The following is a 13,926-nucleotide window of genomic DNA, read 5'->3' on the forward strand; positions in this document are numbered from 1 at the left end:
GTCCAAAGCACAATTAATTTTTATACTAAATCAGCACAATTAGTCTGGTCAGTATTTAATCAATTAAAAATGATTTCATGTTGTATCATTTCTCCTCAAACCAAATGCTTCCTACCCTGGGGACTCGAGAGCAGATATAAGTAGGTAACTATTCCCAGAAGAGAAGATTAAAGCGACATTTCCTCGCTGATTGCTCAAATCTATTTGATTTCTACTAAATGCGCTCCACTGATGATGAGATTCAAATCTGTTGTATTCAATTAGGACTGAAATGTATCTCGGGGAAATCGGCCCAGTACGAATCCCAACTGGTCTAGCTGCTCTTAAATCTTCCCACACCCTAAAGGTAAACTTTGGACCTTACGTCTCAAGCGCAGAGCTCAGCCTTAGGTGGTCTCCATCGGGTGGCTCCACCCTACCCCTTTATTTTCATATCTAGATTTAAGCCTGCAAGGTTTTCTGTGCATATCATCCTCCTGAACACACGCACACACCAACACACACACATACACACACACACACACACAAACACACAGCCTCACATATCGGAATTTCTCCTGGTATTCTAACTTATATTCCTCTGTTTCTTTGATTATAGCCACACATTCTAATAATCCGCGATCTAAACTCAGTTTGTCCCAGCGCACACAAACAACCCTGTCCTTCCCTCTCACTTAAACTACTCTGCTGCCAACTGCGCTTGCCTTGCATTTGCTGTGTGAAGCTGTGCACGCTCACCTAATGCAACCAATATTCTGCCTGGAACGCCATTTAAAACAGCAAGTGTTTTCCTAAACCACCCCGGGGAAAGAACAGGACGACCGTAACACGGAACCAGATGACATGTGTTCATTTTCCACCAGGACTGTGGTGCCTTCGAGTCCAGTCAAAGGAAAGGATTATCAAAATGCAACTGAAGCCTCGGGGTCATTCGGCGCTAGGTGGGCCGGGGTGCATACCTCTTTGAGGTGTGTATTTGGGAGCTTGAGACTCCAGCCCGAGATCTACAGCTTGGGGAGAAGCTGGAATATGAGCTCTCCTGAAGTCAGAACATCTGTGGCAAGGGCACTCTGCAAGTCATCAGGCTTTGTAAAGTGACAGTAGCCCCAGGGTCTTCCCAGGTACCAGAATCTGTGAAGGACAGTAGCCCAGGGGGCTCCCCAGGTCACAGGTTCTGTGAAGGACAGTAGCTAAGAGGGGACTCCCCCAGGTCACCAGGTTCAGTGAAGGACAGTAGCTAAGAGGGGATTCACCACCCACCAGGTTTGGTGAAGCATAGTAAACAAGGGGACTCCCCAGGTCACCGGACCCTGTGAACTGACAGTTGCCAAGGGGACTCCCAAGGTCACAGGGCTCTGTGAAGGACGGTAGCCTAGAAGCTGGTTCGCTTCAGAAGAGAGGCAAAGTTACAGGGGTACACAAGCAAGTTTTGGAATCAGGTGATGACCTCAAGCCATTCTGGCTCATTGCCCTGAAGGCAGGGTCCTATGTCCTGGCTGCTCCCTCAGGGGACCTCTTCAAGACAAAAAAGGACCTAAATGTCACTGAGACTCGTGGTCTTTCTTTATGTTTCTGCCTTCGCCAAATCAGGGCAAAGATCCCTGCCTGTGCTGTCTGTGAGGGAATGTGTCTACCCAGAATGCACCTTTGCAGCCTCCCCTCCCCTCTCTCTGAATGCCACCACGTCTCCTATCATTCCCCACCTCCCATCCCACGCCCACCCCCCACCCATCTTGGTTCCTGTTCTCTAGCTCAAGCTGCAGGCAGTACTGAGGCCTTTGTAGTTCTGGCAACAGTTCCCAGTGGAATACAGTTGTGTGAGTTTAACTGTAGGGAGGGGAAAGGCAACCCGCAATGAAACCATCATCACATCTCATGCATGACAAAGCCAAATTTAGTCCAGACGCTGTCGCTTCTGCTGCATATTCTGAAGCACTATTCATTAAAAAAATACGAATTATGTCAGGTGGCTTGCTTTCCGGGCACCATGAGAAGCTCACAAAGCTATAGGAAGCCTAGAGTGGCCAGGCTCGCTCATCGGAGTGGTTGTTAGGATGGGCTGAGCATCGCAACCCTTCTCAGGACAGTACATGAACCATGCCATAGGCATCTTAATCGCTAGACCACCAGCTAGGCAGAATCCAGAGATACTGAACGCCCAATTGGAGCTGTGAAGTTTTCCTGTGGCTTTAGAAGGTGTCAGTTTTGCCACAGGTTTACGTGAGTCACCATTTGCAGATAAGACTGATGGGCGGAGCTCGTGAGAGGAAGACGTCATCACGTTCTAAGGCATTCCCCAGGGTCAGCTGCAAAGAGAGCTTCTCTCCCAAGGCGCAGTCATCCCGTCGTGCAGACAGAAAGAACAATCCTCACCCAACAGAGTCTTCTCTGGTATTTAATCATTCAGGTGTCATAGGCAGTAAGGATCCCAAGCCACACTGGGCCAATTAAATTAAACTTGTTTCCAAATAATGCTTCCTCTTCTAGATCTCATTTAAATTATCAGTAAAAAAGAATATTAAAGTCATTTATTACGATAAACCTGGGAGAGTGACAGGGAAATGAAGTACTTAATGAAACCATTTATAATCTATAATCATTTCCCTAAACAGCAATTCCCACTGAACCCTTAACAATGAAAAAGTACAGTAATTTACAATTAGCTTGGAGACTAATATCTAATTAATCTCTTAGAGAAAGAGGCTTGACACCTCAACATAGTTAAACTCGATTAGCACTGTTACCAAGGAAGCTAGCAGAGAATTAAAACAGGAATTCTTAATGAATTCACTGCACTTACTTAGGTTCATATTGCCACCCGGGGGGAGTTTCTTGACAGTAACTTGTATGAACTGAGAGCAAGTGACAGTCCATCCTATCTGTGAGAGAGTAACCGTGTCCATTACCACTGTAAGAACCGGCAAGCAAAATCATATCACATTTACCACTGAGAGGCCAAGCCGTGAAGGCCGGAGTAGCTCATAATTCTAAGAAATACTATACCTTTCCAAGTGTTTCTGTGTTTGTTTCCTTGAGAAGTCTCCGTAGGATTTTAAAGATCCCAGTCATTGGGAAACTAAATGCCATGCCAAAAGCATGGAATTCAGCAGCAGAGCTGGCTGCTGGCTGCCAAGCCCACAGATTGCTAGTCCTGGGTGATACTCTTTTTACAGGCATGCTTGGCTCTGGCCTCTGCAAGACTCATTTCGGTGAGTTTGCTTATGCTTCGTGGTGGTAAGGATTGCGCGTGTTACAGCTATTCTGCTATACACATACGTGCACACAGAGTGAGAGAGGAGATAAACACACACATACATATCAATGCACACACAGACACACACAGAGATATACGCACATATTTGTGCACACACACAGAGAAGACACACACATGCATACACACAGAGACACACACAAAAATACATATACATACACGTGCAAGCACACAGAGAGAGGGAAAAGAGAGACACATAATACATATGTATGCATAGACATACACTTATAATTCATACACACAGAGAGACACACATACACATGCATGCACACACAAACACAGAGATATACATATATACCCATGCATGCCCACACAGATGCGCGCACGCACACACACAGATACACATATATACCCACGCATGCACACAGACACACACACACAGAGATATGCATATATACCCATGCATGTACACACACAAAGAGATACACATATATACCCATGCATGCACACACACAGAGATACACATATATACCCATGCATGCACACACACACAGAGATACACATATATACCCATGCATGCACACACACACAGAGATACACATATATACCCCTGCATGCACACACACATACACAGAGATACACATATATACCCATGCATGTACACACACAGATACACATATATACCCATGCATGTACACACACAAAGAGAGACACATATATACCCATGCATGTACACACACAAAGAGAGACACATATATACCCATGCATGCACACACAAAGAGAGACACATATATACCCATGCATGCACACACAAAGAGAGACACATATATACCCATGCATGCACACACACAGAGATACACATATATACCCATGCATGCACACACACAGAGACACACATATATACCCATGCATGCACACACACACAGACAGAGATACACATATATACCCATGCATGCACACACACACACACATGAATATAGAACGGAAAAAGTCATCACTGGCACTGATTCCTATCTCTTCCCAATAGTTCCAGGTCACTAAGAAAAATGCTGCCTCAAAACAAGGTACAGGGTGGAAAACTTGGGATTTGGAATATTTGAACCTTTGGCTTTGTATATTTATAGAGTCTAGGCGACTTAGTGGAATATACCGAGGTTATAAGGCAACAGCTTCTGAAACACACTCATGGAAAGAACTGGATACACAGGTACACAGCAGTAATGTAAGAACTTGGCATGTGAAGACAGGAGGATTAGGAACTTAAGGCCAGTATCAACTACATAGAAACTTTCAGGTCAGCCTATACAAGACTTTGTAGAGTAATAATAACAATAATAAATAATCTCCCCTAAATCCTTAAGACCTGCCCTCAAAGAAAATCTAAGAAATTGTAGACAGAGGAGAGCTACTTTAGACTAAGATAGGTCCTACGGGTTCAGACAAATCACCAAATAACCGTGGGGAAATTCCAGGCAGAAGAACGTGGGGGTGAGTGTCCTAGCAATGGCCAAGTAACAACAGCAAAGAGAGAGGAGGAAGAGGAGGAGGAAGGGGAGGAAGAGGAGGCCGAAGGGAAGAGAGAGGCTGTAACAGAAGGCATTTAGCAGGGATTTAGGAACTCGGGAACCACTTGAAAGAAATCTGGAATTTATTTTGCAGCAGTTTTAAGGACAAAGGGTGACATTTAAAATAAAATACATATATATACATATATATACATACATACAGACATACATACACGCTTAGCTGTGTGTTTGGGGATACAAAAACTTTCGAAGAAGAGCCCACATGTAATAGCAGAGGAGATCACTAAACTGAGGCACCAGCAGAAAACAGAGGGCTTCTTGACGGTTTATTGAAAACCTGCCACTCGGCAACCAGAGACAGAGAAGGCGCTTCCATGAACAATCCTGACTTGTGGTGTGGGCAGCGGAAAGACTGGAGGAACTGCGGGCAAACATAGAGAAAGCTGGAGAAAACAGCTTCACGAATGGCCCCATGCCCACAGGGCATTCCAAGAAACTTGATCTCGAGGTAGACATCTGGTTAAATGTAATTTGTGAATGAGGAACCAGGAGGTTCTTCGTGATGTAAGAAACGGATATGACAACTTAAAGCAAGAAGGAATCGCGAGAAGAGCGCCCAGCCCTGGTTTTGGGAAGGGTTCACACTCGAGTTTGGTAAGAAGAATGGTGAGCAGAAGAAACGGCATATAAACAATGGAGCTGGAGGAAGGAACTAGAAATTAATACTCCGGCAGTTTTAAAAGGCAGCACAATGTATAGAGAGAGGCATCAATTAACAGAAGTTGATCATCTCATGTCTGTCTGTCCGTCTAAGAAAGAGAGAGCGGCTGAGATAAAGGTGCCCAGGAAGTAAGAGGGGAGCAGAGAGGTGGCCGGAGCTTATCTGTCTTCAAAAACAGAAACGAATCATCTGCTCTAACAGAAGAAGAGGAGTATCTGTGTTAAGGAGGCAGCAGACGGAGAGGTGGTGGCAAAGGATGAAATCCCACCTGGTGACGTCTGTTTAATGTCTCAAGAGTAAGACAAAGTCACTTATTCAGAGTAGAGTAGAAGGTTAAAAAACAAACAAACAAACAAAAAACACAAACAACAACAATAAAAAAAAAAAAAAAAACCCTCCAGGCCTGCCAAGTACAGGGGAAGTGGTCCTCAGCCCTTTTTGCCAGCTCAATCCTGTCCACATCCCTCTTTTCCCGGGGGCATCATCTTTCTAATCTGAAATGGGGTTGGGGAGAACCTGCCATCTCTGACATCAGTGACCGAGGGTGGGCATGCTCAGACTGATCAACCAAGGAATCTGCTGCCTTCTGTGACTCCCTGGTCCAGCCCAGGGAAACCCACGGGCTCCCATCATGCTCTCTTCCGGAAGCGGCTGCGAGAAGCCCTGAGCAGAGCTGGGAACAGAGATGGGAACCAGATAACCTCCTCTTACCCTAAATTCAGCTCTGTACTCTCAGACTTTGCAGCGATTCAGGCGATAACGTCTGCTCAGGATAATGGAGACGCAATGGCTGATACTTGCACGCATTGACATCCTGACAGGACCATTTTGTATAATCCTTGTGGGCAGCAGGAGAGAGGCTTTCTGTAGAAAACTGTGAAGAGCCAGGCGATGGTGGTGCACGCCTTTAATCCCAGCACTCGGGAGGCGGATCTCTGTGAGTTCGAGGCCAGCCTGGTCTACAAGACCTAGTTCCAGGATAGGCACCAAAAACTACAGAGAAACCCTGTCTCGAAGAAAAAAAAAAAAACTGGGAAGAGCATCTATTACTGCCCATTGCAAATTCATAGTGATGTAAGCCTCAGAGTTTCCACTAAATAAATCACATTCTTTAAATTTTCCACTAAAAAGTACAGTCCTTAGATATAGCAGTAATTAAATAGTACCATTAAATAACAACCAAAACTGCTAATAATTTCCATTTTCTCAAGTTTAAAGAGAGACTTGACAGAGTAAAAAGTCTAACTGCTTAGGTTGGGAAATGACAAAAGATTTCCGTCATCTCTCCGCGTTTGTAAGAATGATAAGCCGGCGGCTACTTGCTTACTGTCAAATGAAGGAAGAAAAGACCCCATCAATCCTATTAAATCATTTAAGAGCTACAAACAGACGCAATAAGCCGTGGTTGGCAAAACAAATCATTCCCTCTCTTCTCTTCCAGTGCGATAAAACAAACACGGTCCTAAGCCAGCGTCTTCACAAAAGGCCGAATCACAGGACCCTTCCATGCCCCACAAAAAGGCACACATACCAAAAGGAGACACTGACACATCCGATATTTGGAGATGACAGATTTGGAGATATCTGCTTTGAAAGATATCACAAAAATATTATCATGATTCAAATGGAAAAGTCGCTTCAGTGAGCTGACGTTTATCAGATAACTCGAGTGAAGACAGAACGAATTAGATTACCAAGCTCTCCCTCGAAATCATTCTTATTTATTCTCTCGGACTGTTCTGGGCTGGGCATCCCTTCAGACCACATAGATTCTCTAGCCGCAAGGTTTCTAGTGACGTTCCCTAGTCTCTCACACCTGCCTAGAAAGGAGCACCTGTGCAGAGACACGTGTTCTCTGCATGTTGTTCGTTCCGGCTCGCTACACGTTCCTGACCCTGCGTGACTGATGTCTTTCTCTTCCGTCTGAGGATACGGAACCTGCTTATCTTTTGAGATGGGGTATTTCATCACTGAATAGCCTGACTGGGTCATCACTGTACTCCACAGATCTGTCTGTCTGTCTCGTACACCCCCAGTTCCGAGTAAGTTCAGCTATGTGGGGGTTCGTAAGGCCAGGGTGACTCTTAAGCACCTTAGGGCTTGATAGCACATTCTCCCTGACCTCAGTCATACATCATCATTCAAATCTCCCGAGATAGCTTCTTAAGATAACGCATTTCTGACCCTACCGCTCAAATCGGTAATTTAGAGGGAAGGATTCAGAGGAATATGTATTTTCAGTGAAGTATGAACTCTCCCCTCATTCATGCATTTGGGAAAATCTGCAAACACTGAAAATCAGAACGTGTTGCAGAGTTTGTGCGCTCACACTGAGAAAGAAATACCACATTCAATTATCAATTATGCGAGCTTAGCTCCGAGGCAGGAGCATCTCTATATTGAAAACGGTTCGTCTGGCATTTTGATTTTAATTCTATTATTAGTTCAATAAGAGGAGGAAGGGTTTGGCAAAATCAAGCATCTGGTATTGCTGCTGAGAACTATCAAGCAACTCGTAGGTTTGGAGAAATTGCTCTAGAGCAGTGGTTCTCAACCTGTGGGCCACAAGTCCTTTGGGGTTGAAAGACCCTCTCACAGAGGTCACCTAAGACCAACATAAACCCAGATATTTACGTTGATGATTCGTAACAGCAGCAAAGTTATATTTATGAAGTAGCAACAAGAATAATTTCATGTCCAGGGCTCACCTCAACATGAACTGTATGAAAGGGTTGCGGCACTGGGAAGGCTGAGAACCACAGACCTAGAGGATTCGTACAATTCTGGCGTTGCGGATGCCGGGAGGGCTGTGTAGTGTTTTCAAGCTCAGATATAAGTCCACTGTCCACTCGGTGAGGGGGAACCGCTACAAAGTCTATTCGCATTACAAAGGAATCTTCGTTCGCGGAAGAAATCCTCAGAAACCCTTCTGTAAACCCGAACTCTCCTATGACGACGAACATTTGGTTTTTAATTCACAAAATTTAGCAGGAAGGTCTTCACTGCCACTTTTAAAAGCCAGTTCCGTGCCAGTAAAGGCAGACTCTGAAGGTTTGGTTTGAGGCAGTTTGGGACTCCCTCTTCATCTCCACGGCCTGTGGCGAGCCATCGGCTTCACTGGGTTCTAGAGAACTCAGAGTTGTGGTTAAAGGATTGCAGTGTCCCATGTGTTCGGATGAACAGGAGGGTGCTGTCTTTTATCAAAGTCCAACCTCTGTCAGGCTAGACGGGGTGAAATGTCACACATTCTTTCGTGGCGTCATCTAAAGTGCATTCCGTGGGAAAGCAAGAAGAAAACCAGCTAAAGCTATTGGTTTGGGGGATTTGGGTGTGTATTAGCGTGTGCGTATCAGCACGTACGGGGAGGATACGCTGGCCTTTGGGGGTGAATATGGAGGACAGGGACGGAGGAGGTGACGTCTTCTTCAGTCACTTCTCTGCCTAGAATCGTGAGCCAAGGAGCTCTCATTAATCCTGAAGCTCACGTTTCAGCTAAGCTGACTGATTGGTCAGTGAGCCTTGGAATCACTCTGTTACACCATTCCTTGATGCGGGGGCTGGGAATCTGAACGGAGGTCTTGTGCTTGGGCAGGGAAGACCGTCCACTGAGCCGTCTCTGCGGCTCCACCCCGTTCTTAATAATTCATTCACACAGCACTTCCCTGACACCGTCTTCACCAGCCAGAGCCCAACTCTCTGCTCAGGCTTCCCTCTGTAGGGAACAGCTGCTCCTAGCTGCTCCCCGCTGCTCCCTGCTGCTCCTCCAGGCTTACCTCCTTCACTGCTGGAGGCCGCTACAGTACCAGAATGGCTAATGTCTCCTCCGGGTGTAGCTAGATCGCCTTACACTGGGAAGTGAATTTGCTACCCGAGTATCTTCCGGCACTCAAGAAGCTGTTGACATTCTTCCTGAAGGATGTAAGTGTGCTGAAAGCTGCTAGTTAACCAAGCGCAGGTTCAAGGTAGAAATCTCGCCTCCCAACCAGGCTCAGGGGCTTTGAGCGAGCAATCGTTCCTTCTGCATCTCATTCACCCCGCACACTGCATTCCTAATCATAATCTCACAGGATCTTCTTCAGGGGCAGAAGTTCCGCAATGGGACATTTCCATTGCTAATCATCACACTTGACTGCTTGACTAAATTTGCAGTCCTGACGCATGCTCACCCTGAAAGTAGGTTGCTAAGAAACTTTCTGTTGAAGTTTCACAGAGTTGCCAGATTATTAAGGTCAATATAAAGACTTTGTGCAAGTAACCACCATATCAGGTAACTGATGTAAGGCAGTGCCATTGGCATTCGTGATGTTCATTTACCTTAATGGCACTTTAGGGGGCGCAGACAGGAGAAAGGAGTCATCTCAGGAGTGAAACCTACTTCTATTTTTTTGTTTTTGCTTTTTGAGGCAGGGTTATCTCTAAGTAGCCCTAGCTGCCCTGGAATTAGCTCTGTAGACCAGGCTGGCCTTGAACTCACAGAGAACTGCCCGCTTCTGTCTCCCAAGTGCTGGGATTAAAGAGGAGCACCACCACCGCCCAGCATGCTCCTGCTGTTATAACAAAGAACTCAACGTTATATTTTAAGACCAAATCACCGTACAAAGACAGCAATCTGAGCTGAGTGAGTTAGTGATTTACAAAGCATTGATTTGAAATGATTTAATCAAAACGTTTTATACTGAAGTTTTGGGAGATGGGCTGAGTAGGAAAAGGAAGGAATCCATTAAGATTTCGGGAGCAGGTGTCTGCACCCTGCCACACCCATATACCGCCTCTATAGGCACTCTGACAGCAGCGTGAGCAAGTGGGAGGCTCCCACTCACCCAGAGCAGCTGTGGTGGCTCACTGGGGAAACCAGCTGAGCCAGCTCAGTGACTGATGGACACCTTAGCATCCCGCAGTCCCCACACAGGCCTCTGTGTGACTGTGCTGCACATAACAGCTGGAATGACATCACGGAAGCAGCTTCAACCCACAGACAAATTCGCTTGCCTTAATCACAATTACATTTTCCGGCAGGGAAGATGGCAGGAAGCAGACAGACTGTCCATCAAAGGCTTTATTTCTACGCTTTTTAAGTGGAATGGTGCTCTCTGGTTTCTTCATTTTTAAGGTAATGGGAACAAGAAAAGAAAACTAATCACCGTTGTTAATTTTTTTAATTGTTTTTCAATTTCTTTTTTTTTCGAGACAGGGTTTTTCTGTAGCTTTGGAGCCTGTCCTGGAACTAGCTCTTGTAGACCAGGCAGGCCTAGAACTCACAGAGATCCGCCTGCCTCTGCCTCCCTAGGGCTGGGATTAAAGGCATGCACCACCACCACCCGGCTCAATTTTTTTTATTTATTGGTTTTTCTGAGACACGGTCTTCTGTGGTTCAGACTGATCTCCAACTGCTTAGAGAGGATGACCTTGGACTCCTGAGGATGACCTTGAACTCCCTTTCCTCCTCCTCCTTCTCCTCCTTCCTTCCATTTCCCAAATGCTGGTTTTACAAGCATTAACGACCACATCGGACTATTTTATAGGGCTCGAGAAGGCTATCAGATGCTGGTAAACCGAGAGCATCGAGAGCATCGTGTGGATACAGGAAAAGACACCCACTGCTCATAGCACTCTAGGGAGCCAGAGGTTGTGAGCTGCCAATCCCGGCAGCCTCAGAGACCGGGACTCCACATCCACAGCCTGAGTCAGCTCAACCTCCCCTGGACCGCGTGTTTCTCTTGAGTCCCTGAAACGGGAAGACTACCCCACGGCCTTCTGCCTTCTCTCCTTTCCCTAGACAACTGTGGGTCCCTTGATGAAAGCATAACATTCAGAACCTTTCTACACTTCCTTAGAAACCCATACATAAACTTCATAGCTTCACGTAGGTCTCGGGGTGTGTGTGTGTGTGTGTGTGTGTGTGTGTGTGTGTGTGTGTGTGTGTTTGTGTGTGTCCAGGATAGAAGCAGCCATTTTATTTGCTGCAGCCCCTCTAATCTTCTCTGTTTCTCCCCCTTAATATGAAAACTCCATCTTTCCTACCTTTCAGGGTCTCTTCATTCTCCAGAAACAAGGTGCTCCTTTTTCTCCCAAATGAAACACCTCACCCAAACCAAGTAAAACAGATAAGGTCTTTCACACATCGTTCATCCTACCTGACAATCAATTGTGTAGTTGCTGTATGGAAACTAAGGAGCTGGAGTTTGTAGGGGGGGGGAAAAACATATGGCTCATACATTCTAATAAATTACACTTGTTAAATGTGTTAGTTTGTTATTTTTTAGAAACTCCGAAACTACACACGAATCATTCCACAACTAAGGCAGAATTTGTTAGACCGTGTCACCGGGTTCATAGCCGCAAGTGTTCAAAAACCAGAGCTTGCGGAAGCCGGGAAGCATCACTTATTAACGATGGGTAAATTCAGATGGGGTGGAGGAGGGCATTCCAGACCAGGGAACACACCTCGCCCAGGGGGGTGAATTGTTGGGGAGGAAGTTCTTACATCCAGTGAGCCGGGGCTTTGGGTTAGCACTGGGGCTATCGGTTATGAAAGAGCATTTATTCATGAGGACACCATAGCGATGCGGCCAGGGTTCTCTTACGTGATGGTCTTAAAAATCAAACAGAAAGAGGGGAAAAAAAAGAAAGCCAGATGCTGCTCTATCATCTGTTTCTACCTGAATATATAATCCAATGTCTTTATTCTTCCTGGCTATACGGGGTTAGACACCAAAATGAAATAGAAAAAGCAATCATGTCTTAATGGTTATATTCTTTAAAAAAAAAAATCTAAAGAAAATGGAGAATTCTTAAATTAAACCATAAAAGACGTATTTTTTTTTCTTTTTCTCTCTGTAGACCAGGCTGACTTTGAACTCACAGAGATCCGCCTGCCTCCCTGAGTGGTGGGATTAAAGGCGTGTGGCACTCCTGCCCTGCCAAGATGTGTGTTCTGCTAAGTAGAACAGCTTCGTTTTAGATTGCTGTGGGGTCTACCAAGGAGAGTCAGACCATCACGCTTATGAACACGCTAACTAAAATATTTTACAATTTTTAATACTGTAAACTATTTACTCACGTACACAGAAAAGCGCATAACTTATACAAATGGGCTTGCACACAATATACTAAATAACAAAAATTACTTATTCTCCTTTTAATAATGCGTTTCTATCCCCTGTGTAATGTTGGGCAAAGCATCCCCTGGAGCCTATGAAATGGGCATGATGATATAGGCCCCAAAGTTGTACTGAGAGAAAGGAAGCAAGCAGTGAGCACAGAAGCTAGTCCACGGTAACCAGGACGCTCTCCTGCTCACTCCCCGGTCCATGCCTCTCCTCCTGTCCTGGTTCATCCTGTGAACCTCGCCACTGAAAGCAGCGTGGTTTATCACGCTTGAGAGGAAGTACAATCTCATTACGGATCCAAATTTAGAACCACAAAGCATCAACTATAAAGAGACAGAGCCTCATCTCCATTAAGAGAAGTGGATATTAAAATGATTCACAAGTTTAGTCTTCTACGTGCTAAGTACTGCTGAAATCATAACGACATGCAAAGCTCCCCGGGTTTTCAGCGGGGCACCCACACATGCCAGGTGCGGGTGCAGCCAGCAGCTCAGTGTGTCTCATATTCTCAAGCATGAACCGCCATTCAGAATTAAACCGCCAGAATTAAAGACTACAGAAGCGCTGAAGGGAATGAGATGTGTGATCGCCATTGCTGCTAAGCTGTGCAGGTGCAGAACGTGGTACCCGGGGGTCGAGGGGGCGTCGGCAACACTCAGGAGGTGGAACCGGAAGGGGGGCGTCGGCAACACTCAGGAGGGGTACCCGGGGGTCGAGGGGGCATCGGCAACACTCAGGAGGTGGAACTCAGGGGTCGAGGGAGCAAAGGCAACAGCCTCTCGGCATATTTAAACTGTGAAGTCTCAACTATTCTTTGGCGACTTCTCTGTGAAGACAACATTCAGTCATGCAACGGAGCGGGCTGCTGGGTACTCATTGTTACAAAGCAAACAGTGCAAAGCTATTTTTCTTAAAGGTGCCATACACTTTTATCTGTGCGCCAGACTTCCTGGTCTGCAGCTCTTTAAGCGATTTCTCATTCTCTCCCACAGAAGTTCCTTGCCAGGGTTCCATTGTCCCTGTTTCACGTATGACACTGGGGCTTAGAGAAATGCAGGGTAACTGCCCTGTCCTCACTAATGTTTACAGACAATGCATTGCACTTCCCTCTGCTGTCTACAATGAATTTTTAAAAGCTAATCCGTCACTTTTAAGTAAAAAAAAAAAAAAGCCTTGCATTACAAACTCAAGACAAACCTCCTAAACTGCAACACCTCCCCTGGTGAAAATCTCTGCTTCTAGAATTTTCCATTGTTTTGTTTTGCATAACCAGGTTATTAATAGTGGGATACAGGCCACAAAGATGCAGAAATGTTATTGAAACAGTTATGGTGGTTGGTAACAGAGCTCCCTACTTCT

The 13,926-nt window shown here is 45.6% G+C and overlaps 1 protein-coding gene across 1 annotated transcript in view; it reads right to left on the bottom strand.

Annotated features, from left to right (window-relative positions):
* Plcl1 (phospholipase C like 1 (inactive)) overlaps positions 1 to 13,926 on the bottom strand; it is a 253,360-nt gene that overhangs the window by 60,584 nt on the left and 178,850 nt on the right. The window lies entirely within an intron of this gene.

This window comes from Alexandromys fortis, unplaced genomic scaffold, assembly GCF_014885135.2.
Source record: "Alexandromys fortis isolate MF-2015 unplaced genomic scaffold, M_Fortis_MF-2015_v1.1 scaffold_65, whole genome shotgun sequence".
In the NCBI taxonomy this organism is placed as follows: Eukaryota; Metazoa; Chordata; class Mammalia; order Rodentia; family Cricetidae; genus Alexandromys; species Alexandromys fortis.